A 24,954-nucleotide genomic window follows, 5' to 3' on the forward strand; every position below is an offset into this window, starting at 1 on the left:
GTGCAACAAAATGAAATCAAACCCCTATCTCTCACCATGAACAAAACAAAACTCAAAGTATCTCAAGGACCTAGGAACTAAACCAGAGACACTGCACCTAATAGAAGAAAAATTAGGACCAAATATCCTTCATGTCGGATTAGGCCCCAACTTCTTTATAAGACTCCTGTAGCCCAAGAAATAAAATCAAGAATCAATAATTTGGATGGATTCAAACTAAATAGCTTCTCAGCAAAAGAAACAATCAGCGAAGTGAATAGAGAGCCTACATTTTGGGAGCAAATTTTTACCACACACACATCAGATTGAGCACTAATCTCTAGGATATATAAAGAACTCAAAAATCTTAATACCAAAAAAACCCAATCAATAAATGGGCCAAGGAACTGAATAGACTTCTCAGAAGCTGATATACAATCAGTCAGCAAATATATAAAAAAAAGTTCAAGATCTCTAGCAATTAGAGAAATGTAAATCAAAACTATTCTAAGATTTCATCTCATTCCAGTCAGAATGGCAACTATTAAGAATATAAACAACAATAAGTGTTAATGAGGATGTGGGGAAAAAGGCACACTCATATATTGCTGGTGGGACTGCAAATTGGTGCAGCCAATATGGAAAGTAGTATGGAGATTTCTTGGAAAACTGGGAATGGAACCACCATTTAACCCAGCTATCCCACTCCCTGGTCTATACCCATAGAACTTAAAAACAGCATGCTACAGGGACATAGCCACATCAATGTTTATCACAGCACATTCACAATAGCTAAACTGTGGAACCAATCTAGATGCTCTTCAGTAGATGAATGGATAAAGAAAATATGATTATATATACACAATGGAATATTATTCAGCATCAAAAGAGAATAAAATCATAGCATTTTCAGGTAAATTGATGGAGTTAGAGAATATAATGCTAAGTAAAGTTAACCAAAAACCAAATGCTGAATGTTTTCTCTGATATAAGGATGTTGATTCATGATAGGGTTGTGGGGGAAGCATTGCATAGGGTTTTTGCTTAAAATGTGCCTTTTGCCTAAGATAAAATCCCTACCTCCCCTTGGCATTGTGACAAATATGTTCTTACCTTTAAAGACTCAGATCAAAAGAATTTCTTGTCAGGTATCTTGTATTTGAAAGGTAGTAGGTTCTTACTTGTGTGTGTGTTTGTTAATTTTTTGGTTGAAGACTATATCAAAGCTCATCCTTCTACAATTAACCTGAGGCCCAGAAAGTTGAAATGCCTCCTTGTAAGCCACCCGGTTTGCAGTGTCCTTATAATATTATTAAGAAGTAGAAATAATGTAAACAGGAGGTTCCGGGTCCTCAGGAATGTGAAGCTGTTGAGCCATTTTTAATGACTAGCTCACAAAACCTTTCTGGTTAACTCATAAAAAGCTAACTGACTTACAAAGTCTTGGTTTTAAAATTATTCATTTAATAATTTAAGATTCCGGTACTTGAAGAGTCAACTCTCTTCCTTTCAGGTCATTAGCTTGAAGTGTGATTTTCCTCCTTCATCTTTAGTTCTGTCAAAAAGTGTTCGACAGAAAGAACACATCTGAAATAAGTTCAAATTAAAGAGTGGGATGGGACCTCAAGTCAGATAAGATTCAGAATAGGCATAGGACATTTGGGGTATTTTATGGAATTATTGTCGTTCAAAAATCATAGTCAAATCAAACCTGATGTAATGGAAATCTGTTTTTTTGCCTCCTCTCTATGTTCTCACTCTTCTTCTGCTTTTGTTCCCTCTATTTCCTTACATGGGCTTCCCCTTCACTGCTCCTAGGGTAGATAGGGCAAATGGATGCCTTATTCACATACCCGTGCTCCAGGGTAGGCATGGAACTCCAGTCTGGGGAATAAGCAGGTCCACCTCCTCATCAAGAATAAAGGCATACTTCACAAACCATTCTAAAAAGGATTTTCTGTCCTTAACATTCCTGGGACTCTTGAAATAGAGAACTCGTCTTTCTGTATATCTGGAATATGGAAGAATACTATCTTAACAGAGCAAGTGACCTCTCTCCTGCCATCAAATAAGTTCATTAGGACTGATTGACAGAGAAGTACTAAATCCTTTCAAGCTATTGCACAAGGTGATGTTGGATGCTAGACAACTAAGACAATGCTCATGCTTGTGAGCTAACCTTCACTCTTTGGTTTGACCCATTTGAATTGGTTTTCTGACCCTGGAAATCTGTGAGTTCTCTCTTGTGCCCAGGAGCTCTCCAAAGAGGTGGAGGAGCTGGTGGTAGGAGAGTCTGGGAAGGCAGGTAGGGTATGTGTGGAGACTGGGAGCAGATGTGCAAAGCGAGGCCAGCAGGTAGGTGATAAAGTCCACAGGTCTTAGGGATGCGGGGGAGCTTCAATGGGGGGAGCAGGGCAGGAGGGAATTAGATGGTGATCCTGCCCCCTTGTTGTCTAGCACGGCCATGTGTATTTATGGTGCACTCTTCCAGAAAGGTCATTTATTTTGCCATTGAGGCATATGTCAACAACCAGACTCTAATTTATTCTCAAGGGATTTGGAGGTGAGCCAAGCAGTTGGCCAGAAAGGGTGATATCGGCTCTCTGGGTGTTATTAATTTTTCCTCAGAGATCAAATGGAGGCATCAAAAGATTATCATATGCAACATTTCAGAAGTAGAAATTAACATGATACTTTTGAGGACATTACAAATAGTTGGTACAAAATTTGAGAAAAAACATGAGAAAGAATTAGAAAAAATAATGCTGAATTAATTTACTAGTTCTAGAAGTTTTCTGGAGGAATATTTTGGGTCTTCTAGGTAAAGAATCATATCATTGGCAAATAGTACTAATTTGAATTATTCTTTTCTTTTTAATTTCTTTCATTTGTCTAATTGCTCTGGCCAGTGTTTTAAGAATTATGTTAAATAGAAGTGGTGAAAGAGGGCATCCCTGTCTTGTTCCAGTAATTAGAGGGAATTCTTTTAATTTTTCTCCATATAAAATGATGTTGGTCTGGGGCTTAGCATAGATAGCTTTTACAGTGTTGTAATATGTTCCTATTATCCCTAGTTTTTCTGGTGTTTTGAACAAGAAGGGGTGCTGTATTTTGTCAAATGCTTTTTCTGCATCTATTGAGATGATTATATGGTTCTTAACTTTAAGACTAATGATGTGATGAATTGCATTTATTGATTTATATATGTTGAACCAACCTTGCATGCCTGGGATGAACTCCACTTGATTGTGGTGCAATATATTTTTGCATTCAATTTACCAGAATTTTATTGAAAATTTTTGCATCTAAGTTCATTAGAGATATTTGTCTGAAGTTTTCTTTCTTTGATGTGTCTTTGCCTGGTTTTGGCATCAGGGTGATATTGGCCTCATAGAGTGAGTTTGGAAGTGCTCCCCTTTTTTTTTCTATTTCATGAAATTAATTTGAAGAGTATTGGTATCAGTTCTTCTAAAGGTCTTTTAGAACTCAGCTGTATATCTATCCAGTCCTGGGCTTTTCTTGGTTGGTAGGATTCTGATGGCATCTTCTCTTCCATCACTTGAAATTAATCTGTTTAAATTGTGTATATCATCCTGATTCAATTTGGAAAAATCATATGACTCTAGAAATTTGTTGATGCCTTCAATATTTTCTAGAATGGCAGCTATTAAGAATACAAACAACAACAAATGTTAATGAGAATGTGGGGGAAAAGGTACACTCATACATTGCTGGTGGGACTGCAAATTGGTGCAGCCAATTTGGAAAGCAGTATGGAGATTTCTTGGAAAACTGGGAATAGAACCACCATTTGATCCAGCTATCCCACTCCTCGGTCTATACCCAAAGAACTTAAAAACAGCATGCTACAGGGACATAGCCACATCAATATTTATCACAGCACAATTCATAAGAGCTAAACTGTGGAACCAACCTAGATGCCCTTCAGTAGATGAATGGATAAAAGAAAATGTGATTATATATACACAATGGAATATTATTCAGCATTAAAAGAGAATAAAATCATGGCATTTACAGGTAAATCGATGGAGCTAGAGAATATAATGCTAACTGAAGTTAGCCAATCCCTAAAATCCAAATGCTGAATGTTTTCTCTGATTTAAGGATGCTGATTCATAATGTGGTTGGAATGGCATGGGAGGATTAGATGAACAGTAGATAGGGCAAAGGGGTGAGAGGGGAAAGGAGGGGTCATAGGCGTAGGAAAGATGGTGGAATGAGATGGACATTATTATCCTAAGTACATGTATGAAGACAAAAATGATGTAACTCTACTGTGTGTACAACCAGAGATATGAAAATTTGTGCTTTATATGTGTAATATGAATTGTAATGCATCCTGCTATCATATATAACAAATTAGAATAAAAAATGTTAAAGTATAATATTCAGGGTAATACATGCAGGTAATATCAAATAAAAAAATCAAATGAAGTAATCATTATAGTTGAACAATATACCTGGCCATTAAAAATGAAAAAAAAAAAGAATCTTCCATGAAATCAGAATGAGAAAGAATTTGGAAAGGCAAAGATATAATTACAGTAAAGATATAATATAGAAGGAAAATATAGGTAATATTAAAATATGCTAAGAGCTAGTAGAAAAGTTGAGAAGGGTCAGAATTGATAGAAAAGGAACAATTGGAGCATAGAACTGTGAAACATTGCTGACAGTCATCCTTCCTTGTTGGTGCAATGGTGACTGCTAAGCCATTTTGGCAGTGCTTATGCATTCTTATAATAATGCACATTCACATAACCTAGGATCCAGAGATTCTGTTTCATCACATAGAGCTCTGTTCATGTACAGAGGCTGTTTAAACCTGAACTCTGCATCACTGTCACCTGAAATTTGGAGGAAGGCAGAATAATGTAAATGTGTGTGTGTGTGTGTGTGTGTGTGTGTGTGTATGTGCGTGTGTGTAAGTGCACAGAATAAATATAACATATACAACATATAATAAATATATATAATATATGTGATTATATTTAACCCAGTCTGCATATCTACTCCTTTACCAGAATCTGAACAGAGAGACAGAGAGCTAGATCCCACCTAGGGAAATTGCAAGGCATGAGGTGGAATCCCACAGGCATGTTGGCCAGCTGTTTGGAAGATTATTTAGAAATAGGGAACAGATTTGGAGGTGTAGCTGTCATCTAGGAAGATGGAGCTCAGTGCAGATATAAGCATGTTTTCAAGTTTGGGTACATGACATTTCTTAGCAGACTATGTATGCATTGTTTTCCTAGAACTAAATAAACTAACACAAACTGGGCTGCTTAAACAACAGGTGTGGAATCTTTTGTAATTACAAAGGCACCAAGCCTGTAATTAGGGTGTTTGCTATGTCTCTCAGGATCATTCCTGGGCCTTGCTTCTAACTTCTGGTGATTGCTGGCAGTCCTTGAGACAACTTGGCTGCAGATTCCTCACCCCTGTGTTGTTTGATAGGTATTTCTTTACATACACTCTATGGAAAGAGGGCTTCACGACTTTGGTTACCCCTGAATTGCAGGAATGCTGGGTGTTGTCCAGGAGGAGTGGTATCTGTGATATCTATTTGGCAGTATCAGTGTACTGGGGCTACAGGCCTTGGGTTTCATGGCTAAGATGGAAATTTATTGTTTTACAGCTCTGGAGGTCAGATATCCAAGATTGAGGGGGCAGTAACATTGATTTCTGCTAAGGCCTCTTTCTTAGCTTCTAGGCATTTTCAGATGTCTTTCTCTGGATTCTCCCATGGTCATCCCTTTGCTCACATCTGTGTCTTGATCTCTTCTTTTTTAACTCCCATCAATACAGTCTCCAGCCCACCCTAATAATCTCATTTAACCTTAATTATCTCTTTAAGATGCTATTTCCAAATACAATTAAATCCCAAGTGTCAGGATTATTACGTCCACATTTGAACTTGGGAGGAGCACAACTCTTTTCCTATCAATGAAAATTATGAAAAAAAAATTTCTAAATATATCAGTAAACATGTAATCACTCTGTATTACCTTTAGGTAAACAGTGAAACATTCATAAAGAAGTGCTTCTACATTTATTCCTTTGTGTCTAAAGTTATATTCTGTAATGCTGAATCTGAGCTCATACAAAATGCTAAAAGAAAATGTCAAAATCAATCTGAGATATGGCAGGAATGAATGCCAAATAAATGAAGGTATAAGGTCATCTAAAGCGACTGGATTAGACTATGCTTGTTTCATGCCTGAAGTACTTCAAATTCTTTTTCAGTCAAGCAGATCATGTGTCTAGTTTTATATAAAATAAACAATTCTGTGAGGGGTTTGGACCTCTGAAGAGGGTGGCCAATAAATGGACAGGGGGCATCAGCCCCTAACACTGCGCTTGGAAGTCCTTGAAAAAATGCTCCTTTAAATACACATTTTATTAATAGGCCAATTTATGTGTAGGTATGCTACCATGTTTATTATTCCAGTCGTGGATACCCTCTTTCAGATAAGGGAGACAGCACAAGTAAATCAAAGGTAAATGAAAGCTTGGTCACAGGGCTTGGCTCTAATAAACTTATATTCATTCATAAGAATGAAGTAACTAGTCAGTCAATAACACAGACAACCAAACACCAAGCATCTTCATTAGAAGTCATTTGTGTGTGAGGCGACGGCCAAGGTCCTCATAAGTGAGTTATTTCAGAATCTCTGCAGGGAGGAGAATGATTCATAATCCAGGGTCCCTGAGGAGGTTTCCATCCCCCACCAACTTGCTCCCTTGTTTCCCACTTTAAGGACAAAAGTTCTGTTTATTCCTACTTATAATGACACTCCAACTATCACACATACAATGGAGGGTGTATTACAGGTGAGTTTGAATCCAAGGTCTCTATTTTAAGAGTAAGGAGACTCAAGTTCCAGTACACAGATCTGAAACTCTGTGATACAGGAAAATCCACTTCAAAATGACCCTATGAAGAATTGCTGTGGGATTTTCCTTTGCAGGTCTCAAATAGACTTTGAGATAAAAAAGGACTTTGACGGTTCCCTTTCCTGAATGAACAAAACACATTAAATGAAGCAAATGATTAAAAGAAAAGCCAGCAAAGTTACATTTAATGTTCCAGCTCTCTATTTCATGCCAGGTAGAAAGTGAGAGTTTGCATCTAGGGTCAAGCATGGTTTACATTTCATGTGGAAAAGCCTGGAGTTTAAGAGTGGATGTGAAGAGAAAGCAAATTAATTATAATATCTTTTATTTTCTTCAAGAACATAGAACACATCTCCCTCCCTCCCTCTCTCTTCCTCTCCTCTTCTCTCCTCTCCTCTCCTCTTCTCTCTTTCCCAATGATTTTGTAGTGCATTATAGTTGCGCGTAATGGTGGGATTTCTTCTTACATGGAATATAATTTGCTCCCTTTCAATTCTTTTAGTTTCCAAGGCTTCCTCTGCACCTCTCTTTCTCTTTCCCCATTCCTCTTTCTGTGTTCTACTAAATAAAGGTGAAATTTACTGTGGCATATTTATATACATACATGACATAATTGGGCTAATTTCATTCTGCAGATCCTCCCTTTTCCCATTCCTCCTCCTTTTCCCTCTACCCTCTTCCTCTGCTCCACTGATTTCCCATGTGTTCTTACCTTTTTTCCCCTCTTTTAAATTTTGCTCTAGTTTCCACATATGAGAAAAAACCCTGATCTTCTGAATCTGGATTATTTCATTAGTGTGATCTTCTTCAGTTCCATTCATTTGCCAGCAAACAGCATTTATTATTATTTGTGTTCTTGACAATTACTATTCTAACTAGAGACAAAAATCTCAATGTAATTTTGATTTGCATTTCCCTGATTGCCAGTATTGTTGAACTTTTTTTTTTCATATATATGTTGGCTATTTGTATTTCCTCTTTTGAGAAATGTCTGTCTACTTCTTTAAAGAAAGAATTTGGAGAAGACTTAGAAGATGGAAAGATCTCCCATGTTCTTGGATAGGCAGAATTAATATAGTCAAAATGGCCCCATATTACCAAAAGGATTATACAGACTCAGTGAAAATTGCCATGAAAATATCAATGGAATTCTTCACAGAACTAGAAAAACTTGGAGCTAAAATTTATTTGGAAAAATAAAGACCCAGAATAGCCAAAGCAGTCTTGAGTAATACCTGATCACAATACCTGATCTCAAATTATTGTATAGAACTAAGTAATAAAAGCAGCATGGTATTGGCATCAAAACAGACATGATTTAATTTTACTTCTTTTTAAACATTTAAAAAAACTTATTGTTAACTGATACATAAAAACATAAAATTTACATATTCAGGTGGTATCAGGTGATGTTTTGATATGTATATACTGTAATATTCAAGTGATGTTATACTTATCTCTTTAAACATTTATTATTTTATTTGAAATACTTTATTCTAGCTGTTTGGAATATACATTATTGTTATCCATTCTGTTTTAATATATGTTATTGTATATTCAGAAGTAAAATTAAATTAACTGTAGTGATGGTTGCATATACTTTTAATATACTAAAATTCATTGTATTATACATTTTTAATGAGTAAGTTGTATGGTATACGAATCATATCTCAATAAAGCTGTTAAAAAACAAAACAAACAAACAAACAAAAAAAACAGACATGATGACCAATGGAATAGAATAGAAGACAGAGAAACAAACCTACCTTGAAGAAGTCATCCGATCCTTGACAATGATGCCAAAAATACAGGTTGTGGAAAATATAACCGTTTTAACAAATATTGATGGGAAAACTGGACAGCCAATGCAGAAGAATGAAAGTAGATCAATGCCACTCTCTCCCTGTACAAAAGACATCTCGAAATTTACAAAACACCTAAGAATTCAACCAGAATCTCTGCAAGTGCTACAAGAAAACAAGGAAACATTTCAACATATTGGCCCAGGCACTGAATTCTTTAGTGAAATTCCTAGAACTCAAGAATCAAAACCAAGGATCAGTAAGTGGGATGGTCTCAAATTAAAAAACTGTGCAGCAAAGGAAATAATTGTGAAGAGAAGTGAAGAGAAAGCCTATGGAGTAGGAGAAAAAATTGCAAGCTTCTTCTCTGATAGGGGATTAATATCCAGAATACATAAAGAACTCAAAAATTAAACACCAAAAAATCAAATAGTCCAATTAATATATGGGCAAAAAAATCAAACAGCACTTGCATCTCTCTTAACAAAGATTTCCAGCACCCTCAAAACCTCACCTCAACCAACACATTTTCAACATTATTTTGTTTTACTTAGGTATTTCTTTTTATTTTAATTTGTTATATATGACAGCAGAATGCGTTACAATTCGTATTACACATATAGAGAACAATTCTCATATCTCTAGTTGTACATCCAGTCACACTATTCATGTGAGCCCTCTAGAGAAGCCCAGGGTATCACAAAAGAGTCTATGAAGAAGGTCAGGATAATATGATGGGTATTAGATGCAATACCAATCCTTTATCATTTCTCATTTTCTATTTCCCATGATGGGCTTTCAGTTTGCCTTTCTGCCATGGTCTAAGCTTGTTACCCAAGGTTCAGGTGCTGAAATTCAGTCCTCTTTGTGAGACATTGAGGAGGGGTGTTCACCATGGTGCTGAGAGCTGGGCCTTTGGGTGGTGATTAAGATCAGGTGAGATCACCATCATGGAGGACCCACGAGTGAATAAGGAGGGCCACACACACTTGAGCCATCCTTGTCTGTTGCTACATGATGCCCTGCACCATCTTGGGACTCTGACAGCAAGAGGGTCATCACCAGATACAGCCCTTCAATCTTGGACCTCCACAACAAGGCCCCCAAATAAAGCTCTTTGCTTTCCGTCTCAGCCAGTCTGTGTCATGGTGCCACTGGAAGCAGGAAGTGAACTAAGATATTCTCAATTTCAAATTGAAAGAAATTGAGTCCTGGTTAGCATGAAGACCAGACATTATCTTCTAGAAAAAATAGTCCTGACCCGATCAATATCTGCATTTATTCTGTGGTGGAAAGGAATTCATAAGGAATTACCCTATTTAAACTGGTTGAGGATTTGGGCTATTGGTCAAAAAATATTTGCTTCCATTCCTCTTCTATGGTGTGCAGAACACTCTTTTATTCCTATGAATCTAGAATCCTTGACTCTGCTAATAGTCCAGGAGAAGTACCTGTCTATTCTCCCAGCTGATCCAAGGAATAAAGGACACATTGAAATGGACTGAAATGCCATTCATATCCTGGAACCAAACTCGTTTTATTCACAGTCCACAGAAAAATTACTCATCATACAGCAGTTAAACTGCAGTTGACATGAATGCTCATGTACGTGAGAACAAAGTCTGTTACTTAAAGCTACAGAATTTTGGGATGTTTTTCAATTATGCTACATTGCTGGGCAACAGGTGGTTGGTGAAGTCATTTCTATGATGAATCAGGATAGCTATTGTATGTCCCCCATTCTGTTTCCAAGCTACCCTTTCTTTCTTCCCAGTCCACAAAGACCAGCATATGCTTTGTTAAAATTGCTAGGCATACACAAGGAAACTCTGTGAAATAACAGTTGCTAAAGAAAAGCTCTATGGTTATTTTTCTCCCAATCTGCACACTTGTAGGCATGCTCTCTGGTCATGTGGGAGGGTACAAGGGACAAGGGAGCCTCCTAGAAAATAGTTCACATGAATGAGTGTCATGAAGAAAAGCACATTCGCTGAATGGCAGCAGTGACTGGAAGAGTAAGAAGGGGTCATATTGTTCTCCGGACCCTTCTCCATCTAGCTGAGTGGAGGCTGTAACAAAAGCCCAGGGGACCCATGCTATTAGAATTCTGGAGCACGTTCTGAGTTCATGGCAGCAATACTTTGTGGTCTATGTAATTGGATATAAAACAGGTGATGGTAAATAATATTTTAAGTACTTCATTTTATTTTGTTACAGATTCCAATCTTCAGAGCGCTGTTTCAAGATCTCATTTTTTACTCTCTATACTGGAGAGGAATATTAAACACACACACACACATACACACACACACACATACACACACACACAACCCATTCACACACACACACACACACACATTGAAAAACAAAACAAAACATCACTTTGGCGGTTTTGCAAAGCTCTAACAGAACACTACAAAGATTTCATGATTTGTTCTCTGATTTTTATCTGTCCTTCTGTATAATCCAGTTTCCTTCTGCCTTTGAATCTGAAAACCTCCCGTCTTCCAGGGTCCTTTTCACCTGCTACTCTGGTGCCTTCTATCTATTCATCTAATACCTATTCATATTTTTCTATTAGATCAGTCCCTCTAGGAAAAAAAGTCTGAAGCACTAGTCTATATTTAATTTTCCTTATAAATATTGTCATAAATAGGACTGGGGCTGTGGCTCAGTGGTAGAGCACTTGCCTCACACATGTGAGGCCCTGGGTTCAATCCTCAGCCACATATAAGTAAACAAATAAAATAAAGGTATTGTGTCCATCCACAACTAAAAACAATTTAAAAAATATGTCATAAATCTCTTGTCCATTTCTTTCAAAGTCCTCATCAGAGTTTATGATTATTTTTTCCTATAACTAATTGATTAACATATTATTTCTACTTTGCTATAACATATATGTGAACTTGCCATGATGGCAACTCACTGTTCTATATGTCATGTGCTTACTGTGAGATCTGCCATGTATGTGGTGTGATTACATATTTTCATTTGCAATGAACATAGATGTGCATATTTATAATTCTTCCTTTTTTCCTTTCTTAGAATTGTCCTTGTATGGATTATTCATCATAATATCACTACCCATGTAAAGAATCCCCATAATATTTGTTAAATGGCCCTTAATATTGTTTAGATATGGGGTGTCCCTCAAAATCTCATGTGTGAGACAATGTAAGAATTTTTAGAGTTGAAATTATTAGATTGTGAGAAGTGTAACATGATCAGTGGATGAATGTACTGATGGATTAACTGGGTAGTGGCTGTAGGCAGGAAGGGTGTGTCTTGAGGACAGAGATCACTGGGAGCATGCACTTGAGGTCTATGCATTGTCCATGGTGAGCAGAGCTCTCTCTAGGCTTCTTGGATGCCATGTCCTGAACTGCTTTTTTCCACCATGATGTCCTACCCCGCCTTGAGCACACACAGAGCAATGGAGTTGGCTGACCATGGACTGATCCTCTGAAACCATAAGCCAAATAAACTTTTCCTCATCTAGGTTGTTCTGGTTGGGCCTTTGTCACAGTAAAGCAAAAATAACCAAAACAATCCTCTTTTCTTTTAGGAATATTTTTTAACCCAAGCCTCTTCCAGGTGAAATGGCTCTATTCTAGACATGTATGTGTATCTGAATTTACAACAGGTTTTCAACTCTGACACAGAACATTGTAAGTAGTTGGGTTCAGTGAGCTCTAAATTTAAAGATGTGACCATCCTCCATAGGAATCGTGATTTCAAACTCCTTTGACATGTGGTATGGTTTTAGCAACATCTGTTCAATCGTGTCTTAGGCCAGAAATCATGCACTTAGTAGTATTTGGACTGAGAAACATATAGTTTGTTTAAAAGCCATTGATCCAGGACCTGGTTCTCATGGAATCAGGACATAAGCACCTCATGAATCTAATACCTAGTATTTGTGAACATTATTAAAAAAAATGGGTATTGAGTATCTAGAAATTATCCTGAGATCATACAGAAGATAAAGAAACAGATATTCAGGAAATCTACTAAATCCCTGAACAGTAAGAATCCATGTCACTTGCCCACAACCTGCTCTCTGTCTGCAACTTCCACATTTGCATCAGTATAATGGAAGTTCCATTTCAGGCAGATATAGCTAAGAAGAGGGGCTCCTTCTCCCCCTAGCTCTCAGTTAATGGATACCTCCTTGCAAAAGGCAGGTTGCCAGCCATTCCTCCCAGATCCATCTGGCTCTCTTCCACCACCCAGTCGTACTCACAGGTTAGAGTTCCCACCCAGTGAACCACAGACTGAAAATTTTCTATCAGCCTTAACAGAGCTGGCTCACATGGCTGAATTTCCACACCAGGAAAGCAATCCAAGGGGATCAGAGGCTAGTATCACCCCCAGCATCTTTCTCATTAAATAGGGTTTCTACTCTGAGACAGGCAGTACCAATTCCTCTACCACTAGCATCAGAACAATGGCTCAGAAATTTGTCCAAGGTAGGGGAGGCAAGCCATAAGACCATCTCTATAAAGCCTTACCAAAAGAGCTGGATGTATTTGGAAGAGTGTGGGAATTTCAAGCCTAAATATGTTCTCCCAAGTAAAGAGTTTTGGGTGGTAAGTAAACAAGAGGAAGTTGGTATTTTTCTATGAAAAATGGCAAGCAAACCTTAGGTTGGCAAGTTTGAAAGTTTCAACTTCAGAAAAGGTAAGAGCCTCCTCATGTCAAAATAAACCTCAAATATAGATCCAGGGAATAACCTCTGCAAAGGAGCTGAAATTAATTGGACTGGACTATAGAACAATTTATGCCTCAGGACATTGTCAGAAAGAATAGAGCCTATAGTTAGCAATTATTGGAGCCTAAGAGCTGGGTGTGATACAACAGAGGCAGGTCACAAAGGGATTGGGAGAAATAATGGTCCAAGAAAGAAATGCTAAGGTCACTGTCATCTCAGGGTGATTTCACACATGCCCAAGGTTGCACTCTCTCAGGCATGACATATGAGGTTTCACACTGCACAGGAAAGACACTTCACAAATACAAACACACACACACACACACACACATACACACACACACACACAAATGTGTGTGTATGTGTGACTAAATAAAACAATCATGCAAACAAAAACAATGGCTAATACAGAAAGGAGCAGAAATCAGTATCCAGAATTACAGTACTGCGTTCCCCAAAATGTCCTGTTTTCAATAAAAGGATGTATGAGACGTGCAAAGAAACAAGAAATTTCAACTTATAGACAAGAACAAAGTATGAATCATAAATAGCCTATAAGAGAACATCACTGGCAAACTTAACAAAGACTCCAGAAAGTTATTAGAAGGAAATTCAAAAAACTCAAAGTAACCATGATTTTTTTTTAAAAAGTAGGATATGAAAATAATGTTTCCTTAAAGAGACAATGTCAAAAAAGACAAATAAGTTATAGATAAGAACCAAACGGGAACTCTGTTATTGGAAAGTAAAAATGATTGCAATGAAAAATTTAGTGGAATGGCCCAAAGGTAGATTCAAACTGGGCAAAGGAATCTTGAAGACAGATCAATAGATATTATAGAGTTTGAAGAACAGAGATAAAAGAATAACACAAAGAGCAAAAGATCTTAAGAGTGGGACATCAACATGTGCGTATCATGGTTTCCAAAAGAAAATGACAGTACAGAAAAAAGTAAAAAAAAATCCCACGAAATAATGACTGAATACTTCTAAAATTTAGTGGGAAATGTCAGTGCATATGTCCAAGATGCTCAACAGGCTCCATACTGGATTAAAACGCAGAGATCCAAAATCAGACACATCATAGTCAAAATGCTGAAATACAACCAGAGAAACTTGAAATCATTCAGAGAAAGTGACTTACATACTACTTTCATATGAATTACAAAAACCACAATAAGATTAACAACTGAATTCTCTTGATAAATAGTGGATGCCAGAGTGGGAATGTGACATATTCAAAGAGCTGAAAGAAGGAAAAATGTCAATGAAACAATGTCAACTTATATCAAAGAAAATTGTTATTGAAAAATGAGGCAAAATAAGACATTGCTAGATAGAGAAAACAGAATTTTCAGCTAGCAGAACTACCTTAGAGGACTCACTAAAGGGAATTCTTCCCACTGACAGAAGTGACAGTAGACATAATTTGAATCTACAAAAAGAAACAAAGAACATGGTAAATGTAATTATGTAATTACGTAGATTTGTATTTCCAACTGATTTGAAAAGTGTGTAGCACAATGTGTCTATTTTATTGTTGGGGATATAACATGTAGAGATGTAATATATGTAAGATTTTAACATCACACTGGAGGTGGGTGGATCAGAGCTATTAAGAAAATGACAACTGAGAACAACTTACCTTCATAGGAACAAATCAGGGAATCAGAAATGGCCAGTGATAAGGTCAATGTGACACATCCTAAAATATATACATGATCTTCCTCTTTTCACAGCTTCTTTAAAAGAGTATATAAATAAGTATATTATACAACTTTATATAAATAATTACGTATTCATTACATACATAAAATAAAACACAAAGTTATTAAATTAAAACAAATGCTGTTTTGATATGTTATTTAAAATAGATCCTATCCATACAGGGATATAGTTAATAATAGCACAAAAAAGGAAGAGCAAATATACTCAGCAGTGATGTTTCTATATCTAATTATAATTAAATTAGTATAAATCTAACATAGTCTTATAAGAAAACAACTCAAGAATATAGTAAATAATGATTAAAATAATTAAGATTTAAACCAAAAATATTAATTCATCTAAATGCTAAAATTGAAGGAGGAATGAAAGAACCAAAAAATTGAGACATACAGAATACATAGAGTGACCTTGAAGGCATAAATCCAAATATATCAATAATTTCAGTAAATGCATTCAACCATCTAATCAAAACACAGACAGGACAGTGTGGAATGAAACAGAATGGTATCCAATTATATGCTTTCTACAAGTGACACACATTAGAGTCAAAGGCACAAATAGTTTGAAAGTAGAGGGTAGAAAAATATGTCACACTAATGACGACCTTAGGAACTGCTCTACCAGCAGCAGGTGAAATAGACTTTAAAACAGGAGACACAGAGGAGCATATCATAATGACCCAGTGGGCAACCCACTTCAGGGATGACCAGGATGGACAAAAACAGGAAAAAAATAAAGGAAATGGTAGATAGGGCACAGTAATAGCTGCAGATTCCAATACCTCCCTTCAGTACCGCTTCACAATCCACAGGGGGAAGAAACAACTGGAAAGACATCAGCTCCCAGCACTGAGCAGGCTAAGCAGACCTGACAGTCAGCTAGGGAACACGTGCTCTCAAGTGCACAGAGAATGCTTCTCCAGGATGGAGCACGCCCTCCATCATAAGGCAGCCTTAATGAATTTTAAAGAACAAAAATTAGACACACTAAGATCCATAACCACAATGACAGGCGATTAGAAATCAATAGCACAGAACACTTTGAAGATTCAGAAATAATGTAAGAATTAATTCAGACATTCCTAAATAATCAATTGGCTAAAGAAAAAGAAAATAAAAAATAAAAGATATTTTGAGATGAATAAAAATGAAGAAACAACATACCAAAGTTTATGTGATAGTGCTAAAATAGAGGGAATATATGATGGTAATATTAATAGTCTTAAAGACAAACCTAAAAAAAAAAAACCTTAATCTTATACCCTTTTAGACACTGGAGAAAGGACCTCAAACTGATCATGAAACAGTACAATGACTGAATTAACAAAAGTAGAGTGGAAATAAATGGGAAAAATAAGGAAAACAGTAAGAGGAACAACCAAAGGAAAATCTCTTCTTATACAGAGGAACAATCCTAACAACACTGTAGCTGGCTGACCAAGAAAAAGAAAATAACAGAAAGGGAAGGAGTAGTTAGGACTACTAGGTTTTTAAAATAAAAATAAAGATCATCAGAGAATACTCCAATGCTGCATGCCAGAAATATTAAGGAGAGAGATTAAATAGAAAATCTTCTAGAAAGACACAAACTACCAAAATTGATTCAAGAGGAAATAGAAACCTGTATGGCCTGATATCAGATAATCAGAGAGCTTTTGAAACTGGAAAACTTTCCACAAAAATAAAGCCCAAACCCAGATTGATTCACTAGTTAATTCTACCAAACATTTAAAGAAGAATGAATGCCCATTCTTCACAGACTATTCCACAAATGGGAAGAGGGGACACTTCCTGACTCAATCTGTGAGGTCCTTATTAGACTATTATTGAAACCAATATTGCCCCCAAAAGAAAATTACAGAATAATATCTCTTAAAAACAGACAAAAATGTATTTGAAAATGAGTAGGAAACTTCATTTAGTAACATAGTAAAATCATCATTTATCATGATAAAATGGGCCTCATCCCAGGAATCTAGAATTCATTTAATATCCAAGAATTAAATTCATATGATGTATCACATCTATAAAACAAAGGAACAAAACCACATGGCCACCTACTCTTGGACAATAGCTTTTGACAAAATCCAACATATATTCATAATAAAAACACTTTTTTAAAAACTAAAATTAAAAAGGAGATTGTTTGCCCTGATGAAAGACATCACAATATGTATCAAAAATACTGAAGACTAAAGGCTTTCATCTTAGGATAAAAGACTGTCAAGGTGTGCCTTCTGATCACTTTTATTCAACTTTGTACTTGAGATTCCAGATAGGTAAATTACATATGAACACAATGAGAATAAAATAAAAAATATGTCCAGTTTAGAACATCAGAAATAAATTATGTCTATTTTCATATGACAGAATCTTGCTGATAGGAAATTCTAAGGAATCCTCTTCGGGCTGTCCAGAACAAATACACTAATTCAGCAAGGTTTCAATGCACAATGTTAATAATCATCTGTTGTCTTTATGTAAGTGCAGAGAGCAAGCCAAACATAAGACTAATAACCCAATGCCATTTAAAATAATACAGAAAATAATACAATTTTCTTAGGAGTAAATTTTTTTTGAATGTGTGAGACTTGTACACCAAAAGCTACACTATATGTCATATAAAAATAGTAAGGCATACTAATTTTATGGAACAGAAAATATAATACTGTTAGAACAGCAATAATCCTCAAATTAATCCACAGTGCCTCAACACAGTCTTTTTCAGTCCTTCCAAGCTTCCTTGCAGTAATCAACAAATTTATTTTAAAGTTCGTATGCAAATCAAAGAGACACAAAATAGCCACAAAATAAATCTGAAAATAAATGAAGCTGGAGAACTCATACCTCCTGGTTTCAGACTTTACTATAAAACTCCAATAATCAAGTCTCTGTGGTTTTGACAGTTGAATTAGAAGAGTGGAAGCTAAAGATCAGGAACAAACTAAAACAGTTTTTTTAAAGTTTTTTGTTATAGTTGGACATAATAACTTTATTTTATTTATTTATTAATATGTGGTGCTGAGGATGGAAATCAGCACCTCACAGATGTGAGGCAAGCGCCCTACGGTTGAGCCACAACTCCAACCCCCTAAAACAGTTTTGATTTTACCAAGAGTGCCCATGCAAGTCAACGAGGAATAATATTTTTACAACAAATATTCATTCTTTTGCATTTCTATATTGCCTATAGAAATGCAAAAGAATGAAATTAGACCCCTTCCTCTATACCTTATTAAAAATTATCCACAACAAGCTGTGCAACATGGTGCATGACTTTAATTCCAGTGGCCCTGGAGGCTGAGGTAGGAGGATTTTAAGTTCAAAAACAGCCTAAGTAACTTAGTGAGGCACTCTTTCAAAATAAAAAAATAAAAATAAAAAAAGGCTGAGGATATGACTCAGTGGTTGAGTCCTCCCAAAGAAGAAAAAATTATTCACAAAATGGATCATGAATCTAAGTATAAGGACTGAAACTATAAATGTGTACAAGACAACAAAGAAGTAGGATTGGGGCTGTGACTCAGTGGTAGTGAAAAAAAATGCAACAAAACATAGGAGTTCATGGCATTTAGTTAAGCAAGAATATCTTAGAGATGACACAATCACATAAATGACAAAAGAAATATATTAAGTTGAACTTAACCAAAATTAAATTTAATTGAATGTCTAAGGATACCATTATGAAAGAACAAAATAATAAAGAATAAGGAAAAATACTTGAAAATAAGATCTCTATTAAAGCCCATCTACCTAAAATATATTTCTTAAAAAAGGCTTTAAATTTGATATTAAATAATAAAAAATCATTTAAAAATGACAAAGAATCCCCAAAGCCATTATTTTGGGAGGGGTATGGAGGATTAAACTCAGGCGCACTCAACCACTGAGTCACATCCCCAGCCTTAATTTGTATTTTATTTAGAGACAGGGTCTCACTGAGTTGCTTAGCACCTTGCTTTTGCTGAAGCTGAATTTGAACCCACGATTCTGCCTCAGCCTCCCAAACTGCTGAGATTACAGGTGTGTGCCACCATGCCTGGGAGAAAAACCATTTTTCCAAGGAAGATATGCAAGTGGCTTTAAAGTCCCTAGAAATTCTCCAAATCATTTGTCATTGGGTAAAAACAAATCCACAATGAAATATCATTTCATACTCAGAATGATGGTGGTTAAAAAACAAAACAAACAAAAAAAGCAATGTGTGTTGAGGAAGAGGTGGAAAGCAAAGTTTTATCAGATACTTCTAATGAGTATAAAATTTCTTTTGGAGGTGATGGAAATGGTTCTAAACTCGCTGTACTGATTTTTTTTTTGCAAGTCTGTGAATATACTAAGCACCACTTCATGATTTAGTTTAAATGGGTAAGAGGTTATGTGAATTATATTTCAATATGGCTATTATGCACATATATAAAACAGTATCTATCTATCATCTATCTACCAATTTACCTACCTATCCATAATATATAACATTTTAAGTTCATAGACACTAAACTGGACAGACTCTATCTGAATCTGGCTCTCTAAGACCTTGCCATCTGATCTTTAACTTCATCACTGCTCTCTCATCTACCTAGTGTCATATGGCAATGTTGCTACAGGATAAAGTCATCCTTATTAGGTTGGATGAATTCAGGTAAAGCACTTAGGACAAATATCAGCAGATGTTACTTATAAAGAGCTAGATGATGAATATTGTAGGCTTCACTTTGATGTAGTCTCTGTTGCCACTGTTCAATTCTATTTTTGTAGAGCAAATACAGCCATATTAAATATAAACATTCATGAGTGTGTTCCAATAAAATTTTACTTAGAAAAACAGGCAGTGGCCAAATTTAGCCTGAACATTCACTCTCTGCTGATTCAGAAGAAAATCTAGCATTTGGTCAGTGCTTATGAAAAGTTTCGCTGCCACTTGCTGCACACTGAGTAATCTGAACAATTTTGCTACTCTGGGGACCTTTCCCAATTGTAAACAAATTGTAAAGTTCCCTTTTTACTACTTTGATATTGCAGGTGGTGGTTCAGCCTCAGATAAACACCCAGCCACTGGTCTGGGATTTGGCAACAGCAACGTGTCTTAAATCAAACATGCCAGAGCAAAGGAAATGCATTTATATGGGGCTGAATGTCCTTAGTAATTGAATGACTGCTCCTGAAATTTCCAGTGATTCATGAACAAAATGCCCCAGAGTCTGAACCAAGGCTAAAATGTTGGATCAGAACTGTGGATTTAGCTCAGTGCTGAAGAGCTTGCCCAGCATGCATCAGGGTCCAGGTTCCTTTCCCAGAACCATGAAACAAAACAAGGTAATGAGCTGTATTCAAATGGAACCAGAGTTGGGGATAAACAGGACATAAGTTTCTACTATCTGGGAGGAGTTCAGACACTGTTAGGGTTCATGCATTAATGGATGCTGTAATATTTGTACCTTTTTATGTTTAGAACAAAAAGTCCCAAACCTTTAACCTAGCACTCCATGTCACTAGAAGATTGCCTCTAAATGCATCTCTTTAAAAGTCTAAATTCTCTTTTCTTCCTAAAGTCAAAATTGCCCACCATATCACTGATGTTGTAGCAAAACTTGGCACTTCTTCCCAGCTATAAAGTATTAGCAACATATAGTATTTTTTTTTTCATTAAAACCTGAAGCCTTTGCTATTCTATTATCTCTCAGGGGCAGTGGGAATGTCAGGCCAAGAAACTGGGGCTGTGCCTTGGGACGATCTGTCCGGCTCCTTCCATCACTTCTCTGCCCCTGTTGCTCTCTCCCGGTCTTGGTCCTCTGATATCCACTGGCGTATTTTCTGAGCAGCAGTGTACCGTCTCTTCAAGCTTCTAGCACGCACTTGTGCATGTGGTGAACTCTACATACATGATTTGCTGAAGGAAATAACGTGAATGCCCTGTGCTAGGGGAAAACTGACCTGGTTTTAATTTCCAATTGGTTTCCAAAAAGCTCATTTAAGGTAAGCAGAAGAGGAAAAACAAATATAGTTTGCTTTAACCCCAGTCTTTCCATTTGTGAAATAAGATTGTTGTCTGAAAAGCTATATGATTTTTAAATAAAAATTCAAAATTCAATAATTTGATAGCAGATCGCCGTTTCAAAACATTTTGAATAATGCACATATTTACTCATACATATATATTTGAAGGTTGGTGGAATATCTTACATATTTATACATCTCTGTAAGAGTTGCCTATTTGTAGATGAGTCTCTTTTTCTTCCCAACCAGAAGATGCAGAGAAGGAGACCATGCAAGTTGGTGGAGATCAAGCTCTGCTTTGTCAAGGCCAGACAGAAGGTTATGAGATTTTAGTTTCAGTAGGATCTTGGTGTCTCTCTGGATTGCTAGTATAATCTGGTCCAATGCTACCTAGAATGACACAATAGCCAACATATCAAATATATTTTGGCAAGAAAAATAAGGCTGAGTCATTCTGTGCTGTACATGGCTCTCGTACCGAACACACTAAGGCAATCTATCCGCAAAGAACACAGGGTCAGATCATAGCTGGACATGTAAACTAAAATAGAGGAAACCAGCATACATAGGTCTTGACAGAGAAACTACATTATGCACATCTTTATGACTATATGGGAAACCTTTATTTCCAAAGAAAATACAAATATTTTGGGAGGACTTGACATTTTTTTCTCTAAAAGTCTACCTTTGCAGGGCCATTGCTCCTTCTTCTAATTATTTTTCTTTTAATTTTGAGCTAGTACTCATGCTTCAAAATGTGTAAGACAAAGCACCAAATGCTAGTAATGCTAACAAAAATAGGCTTATATTTCATTTTTCTACCAAGTTCTGTAGGAGACAGTAGGCAGGACCTTCCAGTATTTCTAGAGCATCTTTATGCAAATGAATAAAACCAAAAACTTCTGGCCCTAGGAAGTAGTTTCATGGTGGGCTCTGCTTTGTAAGTGGGCTATAGCTGAAATCCATCTCCCACTCAACCCCTTCTAGAGACCCATTGTGTTGGAAGAACCTGACTTGGGTGGATACACTTCATTCCAGCTTCATCTAAGCTTGTCCAAATACCTTAGAACACCACAAAGAAGGTGGAACTGCAAATTGGTGCAGCCAATATGGAAAGCAGTATGGAGATTTCTTGGAAAATTAGGAATGGAACGACCATTTGATCCAGTTATCCCTCTCCTTGGTCTATATCCAAAGGACTTAAAAACAGCATGCTACAGGGACACAACCACATCAATGTTTACAGCAGCACAATTCACAATAGCTAAACTGTGGAACCAACCTAGATGCCTTTTAATAGATAGGATAAAAAAATATGGCATATATATATACAATGGAATATTACTCAGCAATAAAGGAGAATAAAATCATGGCATTTGCAGGTAAATTGGTGGAGTTAGAGAAGATAATGCTAAGTGAAGTTAGCCACTCCCAAAAAAAAAAAACAAATGCCAAATGTTTTCTTTGTCATAAGGAGGCTGATTCATAGTGGGATAGGGAGAGGGAGCATGGGAGGAATAGATGAACTCTAGATAGGGCAGATGGGCTGGAGGGGAAGGGAGCAAGCATGGGGTTATTAATGATGGTGGAATGTGATGATCATTATTATCCAAAGTATAGGTATAAAGACATGAATTGGTGTGAATATACTGTGTATACAACCAGAGAGATGAATAATTGTGCTCTATATGTGTAATAAGAGTTGGAATGCATTCCACTGTCATATATAAATAGAAAATAAATAAAAAATTTTTAAAAAGGAGGTGAGAAGACATGCCCTTCCATGATGACACAATGGTACCTGTGCTGCCCTCTTCCTGTGGAGCCACTTACCATCCTCTTGCTTCTTCTTTCAGAGGCTAAGATGTCTCACCCTCCTCAACACAGCACACACATAAACACAAATGTGAATGAACACCCACACACTTGCACAGCACATTTTCACACACTCACATCCTCACTCCTTCAGAAGAACATGCAAGCACACCCAGACACCTCCCTGGGTCTCCCCACCCCGCCCCTCACCTCCCATCCTATGCAGGCTTACCCATCTTCTATGCGCTGCTGTCAGTGTCAATGAACTTTCTACCTCATGACTGCAGTTTAGTGCATCCCAGTAAAGTTGACTTTGTTGGCTTTGTTCTTTGTTTTTTCTCATGTGAATTCCAAGGCACAAATATATGTTCAAAACCTTGCTCTAGAACTTAAAATTCTGTAAACTTATTCATCCCAAATCTATCTGTTATGGGCTCAATTTTGTGTGTCTTAAAATTTATATATAAATTCTTAACCCCAGTACCTCAAAAGGAGACTGTACTTGGAGATGGAATTTTTAAAAAAGTAATTTAAAATAAAAGGAAATCATAAGGATAGGACCTAATCTAATATACTGGTGTCCTTATAGGAAGAAGAGATGAGAATACAGACCACACAGAAGGAATTCCATCTGAGGACCCAGAGAAAACACAGCCACGTGTAAGCCAAGGAGAGATGTTTCAGAAGTCAAAGCTGCCTACACCAGTTCTCAGACATCTAACTCCAGAACTCTAAGACAATAAATGAATGCTACTTAGTTGGCTCAGTCTTTGGTAATTTGTCCTGGGAGCCCAAGCAAACCAACACAGTTTCTAATACCTCAGTGGTGTTCCCTCCTTCATCCTGTCTTAATTCAATGAGAAGGAGGTGATTTTCTATGGATGATTATTAGGCACCACTATTGTTTATATTCAATATCTTGCTGGATTTTAAAATGTCTAAACAAAGCAGCATTATTATTCTGAGTTTACAAGAGAGGAACTGAGACTCAAAGGTGCATTACTTATTGAAGGTCTTATGAGTAGTAATTTGTGCATATGGGAGCCCGATGAGTTTATTTTTAACTTGCAATTTCAAGCTCTTTCTGTAACGCTAATCTATTATAATTAAGATTTTGACATAGCTACATGTGATCGAGTAAAATTTACAACCAATTTAGCCTAGTTTGTAAATATAACTTTCTATTTTGCCACATAAAAAAATAAGCATAGGAGTTAAACCGTTCTCAGCCACGACTATAATTAATAGCATGCCTATTTCTACTGCATTCTTGCCCCCATGTAAAGAAGAGATGAGAATAAAGTACTGATTGCAGATTCACTTCAATGTAATTGCAGTGAACACAAATCTGCCTCCGTTTTCTTTTTCTTCTCTCCATATTCTCTTTACCCTTCTGCCCAATCTCTTTCCATACTCTTGTAAGTCCTGATTTCTCTCTCTCCCTCTGCCAGTGTTTATCAACAAAGCCACAAACATACAAGATGCATATTGTATTTTCATTCATATACATCAGTAATTAATACAAATGGATAAGATGGATAAAAAAAAAGTCAAATGCATCCAAAGATAACTTAGGGAAGGAGGAGAACCTTGAATGTTTTAATGTAGAGTTGGTCATCTATTAGAAAATTGAAACAGAAAAATGATTGACAAATCGGGAAAATGCCCACTGAATACCAAATCTGAGAAGCGTTCAGACATGTCAAGTGACGGAACTGTTGTGAAATACTCCTCTTCAGTGAAGTCAGACATTTTTAGGGCTATTTAATCAATTGAGTGCAAACCCAACTCCCTGAAAAATGCCACTTCTTAATTCTGTCTTTTGAGAGTTACAGGGAACAAGCATAAAATCCCTCCATATACCATGACTCATGTCTCATGACAATTGAAATCCAAATGCATGATTTACTTTAGAGCTGGCAGAAGTTACAAATTATTGACAATTATTGAATCCTTAATTGGTGGAGAAGAGAAGACAGAAAGTCCCCGTGCCTTTCCCTACATA

The 24,954-nt window shown here is 36.5% G+C and overlaps 1 long non-coding RNA gene across 1 annotated transcript in view; it reads left to right on the forward strand.

Annotated features, from left to right (window-relative positions):
- Nucleotides 1-23,706, forward strand: part of LOC144366487 (uncharacterized) — a 60,490-nt gene extending 36,784 nt beyond the window's left edge. The window contains exon 2 of the long non-coding RNA XR_013425547.1: nucleotides 23,539-23,706. This is a non-coding gene — a long non-coding RNA (uncharacterized LOC144366487). The remainder of the gene's footprint in view (nucleotides 1-23,538) is intronic.
- Nucleotides 23,707-24,954: the final 1,248 nt, after the last annotated feature.

This window comes from Ictidomys tridecemlineatus, chromosome 9 (assembly GCF_052094955.1).
Source record: "Ictidomys tridecemlineatus isolate mIctTri1 chromosome 9, mIctTri1.hap1, whole genome shotgun sequence".
NCBI classification, from domain to species: domain Eukaryota; kingdom Metazoa; phylum Chordata; class Mammalia; order Rodentia; family Sciuridae; genus Ictidomys; species Ictidomys tridecemlineatus.